General features: G+C 40.7%; 1 pseudogene; it reads left to right on the forward strand.

Annotated features, from left to right (window-relative positions):
- The first annotated feature begins 3,605 nt into the window (after positions 1–3,605).
- On the forward strand, positions 3,606–6,067 carry LOC148734783 (uncharacterized; annotated as a pseudogene).
- Positions 6,068–6,606: the final 539 nt, after the last annotated feature.

Raw genomic sequence — 6,606 nt, forward strand, 5'->3', positions numbered from 1 at the left:
AAAAGAAAGAAACATCTCTTCAGACTGCCGCGGCCACCGATGACAGCGATTTTTTTAGTTCTCTAGTTGTATCTGCTGATGGAGATGAAGAAGATAAATCTGCCAAAACATTGGAAGAAGTAAGCAAGCGACAAACTGTACCGAAATTCTGTGCTACTCGTTGGAGTGCAAACCTTACTACCCTCTCTACCCTTCTTGCTAAATATAGCTCTGGATGAAAATACTAGCTCTGATTGAAACTTCGTCCTCAAGCAGTGGCGATGCTAAACGTGATCCTTCCGCTTATTCACGACTTCTCCAAGACTCTGAATTCATAGTTGCTTTGACAGTATCTCAGTTTTTTCTGTCACTTTTAGCCCAAGTAACAAACTTCCCTAAAGTTAAAGAGCTATAACTTTGGCAACACATACCAAAGCGTAACTCTCGCCAAAGAATGCATCAAATCAGCAAGAGGAGAGGAACCCGGCAGAAGATGTGGAGTTGAATCAACCAGGCCCCTGACTTTATCCACGTTACCCTGCTAAAGCCTCGTACAACGACTGCTCAACGCCATCGACTGAAACGCCGCACGCAAAGATCAGCCATCAAAACACTACGGGATTAATGTGTTCTATCCATTTATAGATCACGTTGTCGTTGAACTTGAAACAAATTTTCAACCCAGCACTAATGCCTGATTACCGCTCAAAACCTGTTCCCTTTGTACTTGCCCAAGTTAACTGACAGGCATATCGAGAAGATATAGAACTACTTCATCAAGCATTTAAATTTCTCGGAGAAGTCTAATTTTGATGCAGAGCTGGCAAGGTGGAGGATGAAACACGCGATGGAGCAAGAGTCAGAACAAGAAGGAGCAATGCCTAATTGCATTCTCCAAGAATTTCCCACCATTCACAAGGTGCTGTCTGTAATGTATTGATTATACATGTACCTACCTTAATTATTGACAACAACCTTAGTATGGGTTCTAAGGTGAGCACTTTGTACTTAATTCAGTTAAATGTACTACTCGCAGTAATCCTACTGTACTGGAGATGTCTGCATGTTGTAAAATTACTATAAGTCAGTAAACTCTTATACTTCTATATGCGTAACGTCTTTGTTAATAAAGTTCATTTAGCCTTTGGCAATGAAGGAGAACTAGTCTCTTGTTTCTGAATGATGACACTACATTGTCGATCTTTTTAACCACGCTAGTCGGAAGCGTCAGTTGCAAACGCTCCTCTTCAGCCCTACGCCGTCTGAAGCTATGGATTCAGTCATCAATGACAGAAGATTGATTAAGTGGCCTTGCTATGCTGTTAATTGATCGCGGAACGGACTTCATTCCCATTCCAAAAGAGATCTATGACATGAAGTCAAATTGGAGAAGAATCTAGAATAGCCTAATATAGATTCGTTTTTGAGACTTGGTATTCTGATACCTAAACCTCCACTTTCAGCTCAGTTCCTACAAGCCAAGCTCTGTTCAAACTAACGAAGGCTTCCAACGCATTTTTGAATCCACAGAAAGTGCTAAATTGCTGTTCACAGTATAGCTTGAGTTAAAGATGGTGTATAAATCATCATTGTGTAGCAGAGACCTCAGGGGCAATTTCAAACTAAACAAGGTGTTTATGCCATAATAAATCACGACAATTTAAAACAAAAAGCACCAGTGTACGTTGTTTCCATAAAGGTCTTTGAGGCAACCTGTATAGGGGTGAAAACAAAACGTCCAACTAGAAACCCTGTCTGTATACGGGAGACCCCTATGAAGGTGTGCGGAGTTCGTCCCCGTAGACAAAAAAATCCTATGTACGGCCCCCACTTCGGGGTACAATTTTCAATTAATACTCATTTGCTTTTTTACCGAAACATTACACAGTTTGAATTAAATTCAGGGCTAATGTCTAAGTAGCCTTAGGTTTAACCGTTGAACTCCCAAGACCTGATCTTTAACGCATTTCCTTCTAAATTAAGATCAAGATAACGATTCTACTCTACTTAATAAAATTGAGTATCCTCATAGCCTGTTAACTGGATTATATCTGGATGCTACAGGCGGACGTTAATCACCCCTATGATTTAGGGGGTTAATAAATGATGTTTGCCTGAGCTAAATTTTATGCAAACGAGACAGGTCGCCAAAGTAAAAGAGGCTTTTCCTATGGGGAGGAGACCCCTAAAAAGACCTCTTAGAAAATTTTGTCGACAGAATTGAATTGGAGTTGACACCCTTGACTGACTTTTTAAGGACTTAGGCCAGTCGGCCCTACTCCCGTGCGACGAAAAGAGTACTTTTTCTTGGGGAGAAGACCCTTAAGAGGACCTTTGAAGATAAAACTAATGGCATGAGGGGATATACTTTTCATCCTTGACTGACATTTTAGGGTATCCGGCCCTCCTCCCACTATTTTCAGTTATGAGATATTTCTGCGCAACTACCTCTACGTCTAATGAGAATGTATAATTTATGCTGATACGAAGTCTTTTTCACTTTGAAATGTGGCCGATCTGTGAAACCAACTCGTCAGAGGAGTTACGATCGCTCAAAATCTCATTAAAGAAGGTACAGCACTCGGATACTCAATATGTCTCTTTTATGTCATTTGATCAAATGGCAGCCTCTTAAGAGGCTGTCCGCGTACGAATCGACCACTCGAATTTCAGCCGATCACAGAATTCCCTCAAATTTTTACTGTCAGATATTTGATCTAATCTATCGGCAAAAATTATATTTATTTGGTTCGTAATCCTATTTTATCAAATTTTGGGCGACGAGATGCGAGGACGGTCAAAAACAAAGAAAAGTGTTTATTTCAGAGTTAATATTCAGCGTTTCGCTGGAGGCTCTAAACACTTACGGATTTGTTTAAATAGCATATATCGGACATATGGTATCATTTTACATCTCTTCTGTTGATTAGTAGCAAAATATGTAAATTCTGACCAAACAATGAAGAATTACGCTGTTTGAAAATACCACACAAACAGCACTTTCCAAATTTGAGCTAGTGTGCTGTTGTTCCAAGACGCTTTTCTCAAAAGTATAACGGGATCTGGAGTCCTCACCACTGTCCATGTTTCGTACTAGGGCTGGTGTGCCGTAAACAATAAAAACATTTTTGGCAACTAGTCTTTTCGAGCAACAGTAGCTCGATGAACTTTACTAATTTTCAATGTTCAAAGTGCATGTGACCTAATTTATGCATATTTGTGGTTACTCCATTCCTCGCTCAAAATCATTGTTTGAGGCAGTGCTTATTCTCAAAACTAGCACGGTTGTTTTATTAAGATGAAGATGTCCATAAATTCATCCAAACTTGCCCTAAATTTAGCAATTACGAAGGTAGAAATGAACATCTCTGTGACATTATGTTTAACTGTCTCATGCGGGCTGAAACATGTTGACAAAATTCAGTTAAGTTAGTCTTGACCGCTGTCTTATGCTATAAAAAACTAAAATTGCTGTCAGTTACAGATTTAGAAACGTTCATTCAAAATATGTAGAGCCTCATGTCTTATCTGTGCTTGAGAATATCTTTTTTATTATTTCCTTTCTGTCTCGTTTTTGCGTGTGTGTGTGTGTGTGTGTGTGTTTTTCCCCTTGGAGTTTCATTAATATGGTTTATATCCCTGAGACCACAACAAAACATCGTGTACGCCTTGAGATGGGCAAAGTAGATCACTTTGTAAATTTTGTAAATAGACCGTACTTTTATCAAGATGTTTCTTATGGCGGCAAGATACTTTTCCTATAAAATGGCGACAAGATAGAGATGCCAAATGTGGTAAGAACCCTGACTAGGTCGTTAGCTCCGACGAAGGGCTAACGCTCGAAACGTCAGCTTTTATAATCATTACGGTGGCTAATTTACCATTTCAACTTTGTTGATATATCCAAATTATTAGGTCTACAATGATTGAACAGTACTTGGAGTATTGCAAAGAACAATATCACGAGCCTCTGAGTAGGTCCACACTATTCAAAATAGTAGAAATTCGAGAAGCATCTCAACCTAAGTCACTGCCAGGCCTAGATAACACTGCTGCCGACGGCGAAGCGGGCTTTCAGACACTTGAAACACTGGTTGAAACTCTTGAGAAAGGAGGAATGGAAATGCAGGGGTGCCTGTATGTTCGTCAAAAACTACGAGATGCTAAACGCTATCTAAAAACTGACTATCGCCTGCACTGTCAACCAGATGACTCCACTTGTGCAGACCACTGTCGAAGGTCTGCGCTAAGTGATCCTGTAGAGCCCGACTTTTAACATCAATGTTCGCATGAGCACCAATCCACTTGCGGTGACTGTCAAGGGCTGAAGAAGGTTTTACAAGATGTGAGACAAGGAATCGAAGGTTCATTCTGGTCACCTTACAACTTAGACCAACGAGAAGATCTCCTGTATGACTTCAACCAGGCCCAGGAGAATACCTTGCTTTGGAAAGCGTATATCATGCACTCAATAAACCAGGAGAAGGCGAAACAAGATGCAATGAAGTTACGACATATGGAGTCCGCTATTCTGATTATGGACTGGGCAATGAAGTTTCTCCAAATGAAAAATCGTGTGAAACTATCCGACTGGTTTGGAAAGCGTGGGATAAGCTGGCATATATCCACCCCCATATCTAAGAATGCCACCTCTGGAAAACAGACGTCGTACGCTCATATCTTCGACATGTGCCAACAGGACTGGTATGCAGTTTGTTCCATTATTGAGAACACACTCGAGGTTGTAAAGAAGGAACATCCCCCAAATTAGTGTAATTTACCAAAGGAGCGATGAAGCAGGATGTTACCATAACAACTTTATCTTGTCGGCCATTAGGGATGCAGGGAAACGAATTGGTATTGCAGTCATGCGATATGACTTTTCTCAACCCCAGTAGGGAAGAGATGTCTGTGATCGGATTCTTTGCCCGATGAAGTCAACAATCCGACGATACTGTAACGAGGGACGTGATGTAGTTTCTGCCAAAGATATGCGTGCAGCACTCTCAGAACGTCCTGTTAGAGGTACAACTGCCTGCGTTTGCTCAATAAACCAAACTAAAAAAACACTTGGAGTACAAAAGATCCACGTTTTAGTAAATATGACAACTTCAACTTTGAGGGGGAAGGAATCCGAATATGGAGAGCTAATGGCATAGGACAGGGAAAGCTGATTCCTTACCAAGATTTAGTCGTCAGGCCTCAAGGTTCTTCATGCCTCGTTGCTAATGAAAAATTATTTCTGCTCAAAGAGGCTCGGCTCCATAAGGCGACAAAAAATAGTGATGGTGAACAAGCGAATGGTCTTTTTGCCTGTTCTGACCCAGGGTGGAATATGGTGTTAAGAAATTCAGCGAATTAGAAAGTCACCTCGATGTGGGTGGCCAATGCCAAATTCTCCGAAATTCTGATAAAGTGCACGAAAAACTCAGAAGAGACTGGGCAGAAAAATTCCTCCGTGTTAACGACGAGGAAATCGACAGCGCACCAGAAAAATCTAGTGACGAGCGACAGCACCAGCAAGAAGCTGGTTGTCCTGGCAGTGATATGCTGCTTGGTTGGGCACTACATAAGCCACGAAGCCAGGAAGCTGTGCGTTTCACTTCTGAAGTTAAACAGTATCTTAAAACAAAATTTGACCTTAGAGAGAGAACTGGTACGAAGGCAGCTCCCGGAAAAGTAGCTGCAGACATGAAAACGGCAAGAAACCCAGATGGTTCCCGCATGTTTGAAAGGAAGGACTGGCTAACGAAGACTCAAGTGCAGGGGTTTTTCTCGAGACTGGCGGCTGCAAGAAGAAGACAGGGAAGCCGAGAAATTGAAATGGAGGAAGTTTACGCAGAGGAGGAGGAGCAAGAAAACGTGAAATGTTGGAAAACGTTGCCGGCCAGCTTGGTCTAAAGCACCCTATTTGCTATGACTCATACTGCTTGTGTGACCTCTCACGAGATAAGAAACTTGAACTTTCAGCGTAGTCATGCTTAAGGAGATGTTTAAATTTTTTGAGATTCCGTATGGCTCCCGAGATAGGAAAAAAGATCTGGTAACTAAACTTTCCACATTCTTAGAAGGATGTGACTTTAACTGATAAGAAAAGGTCTAAACTCTTAAATAATGTAGAACATTGTTTGATCCGTTTTGATTAGGACTGGTTCTGCGTACTCGGAGTTTCAGAACATATCGAGGAGTAGAGCTTTACTTTTCTGGTAGCAGAGAGACTAGTTGATAAAACAAAGAAAATATAGAAATAGAGGAAAATTGCGAAAACATAGCTGCAAATGCTTCCGCCGACTCAATCAATCAATATTTTGAAACCCATATAAGTCACGCGATGTAATTAAATCTCCCCAAACTCGTTTACCTATAATCTATAATAACCAAGTAAGAAATTAAAAGTCATTTGAATTTAAAGAGACAAATAGACGGTGAATCACCGACGGTGATTATCGATACTAAAGAGAAAACTTAATTCATTAATCTTTTAGTGGCCACTGACTTTGTATTTTACTTTTTTTACTTTACCTTTTACCATTTTACGGTATCCGGCGTAAAAACACGGGCATTTCAACCTGCTTGCCACCTAAAATCGACATCGTCATAATTGTCTACAAAAAAATTACTTTTTGG

Source organism: Stylophora pistillata, chromosome 3 (assembly GCF_964205215.1).
Source record: "Stylophora pistillata chromosome 3, jaStyPist1.2, whole genome shotgun sequence".
Taxonomy (NCBI): Eukaryota; Metazoa; Cnidaria; class Anthozoa; order Scleractinia; family Pocilloporidae; genus Stylophora; species Stylophora pistillata.